The sequence below is a fragment of the Chrysochloris asiatica genome, unplaced genomic scaffold (genome assembly GCF_000296735.1).
Source record: "Chrysochloris asiatica unplaced genomic scaffold, ChrAsi1.0 scaffold00856, whole genome shotgun sequence".
NCBI lineage: Eukaryota > Metazoa > Chordata > Mammalia > Afrosoricida > Chrysochloridae > Chrysochloris > Chrysochloris asiatica.
This window is the reverse complement of record NW_006409374.1, coordinates 3,128-3,909: the sequence shown is the minus strand read 5'-3', so window position 1 is coordinate 3,909 and position 782 is coordinate 3,128.

Below are 782 nucleotides of genomic sequence, written 5' to 3'. Positions count from 1 at the left end.
CTCGGGGCTCTATCCCTATTCCGCTGCGTCGGTTAAGGGTAGAGACCTGGCTCGAGCTTGAATAAAGCAACCCTTGTGCACTTGCATCGGCTTCTACATCGACTCCTCGGGTGGTTTTTGGGGGCCCTGAACACTGGGCATAACATTTGGGAGCTTGTCCGGGATCCCCAAAACTACCAGGACCTCTGGAACGGAAGGGTTGTCACTGGCCGGTAAGTCTGTGTACATACGTGGCCATTCTGTCTGTGTCTGTTGTTCTGTGAGCTCAAGGTTCAGTCTGAAGCTGGAAAGTAGCCCAGGTGGACGCACCGTACGGCTTCCAGCAGGGTGTCTTGAAGACGTTCCGGCTCTCTCATAGGAGGGGACGGAGTGCCCCAAGTCTGTGCATCTGTAAGGCAAAGCGGGTCGCTCCCGCTGGGTGTAGTGTGAAACTACTGCCTGGTGTTCCGGTGTGTGTTTACTTTTAACTCAGCCTCTAAGCCAGCGGAGTGCTGTCAGATCCCAACCCTTGTCTGTCTCTGGTGTCAAGTGAGTGGTCGCGTGAGTGCAGTGTGAGAGCAACTGGGCGTAGCCTGCTACGCTCCGTCTGTACGGCACCACGGCCCTCGGGCTACGGTGCCTGTCTGGGTCTATTTCTGTGGTTCCACTACTCCCTCGCACAACATAACGGATACTCATCGCTTCACGAGCGGTGACCTGGGCCGGGGTTTATACGGCTGATCCTTAGCTAAGAGGGAGTTGCAATACCTCTTCGGAGGCGTGGCCAGAGAAGACGCCTGTGT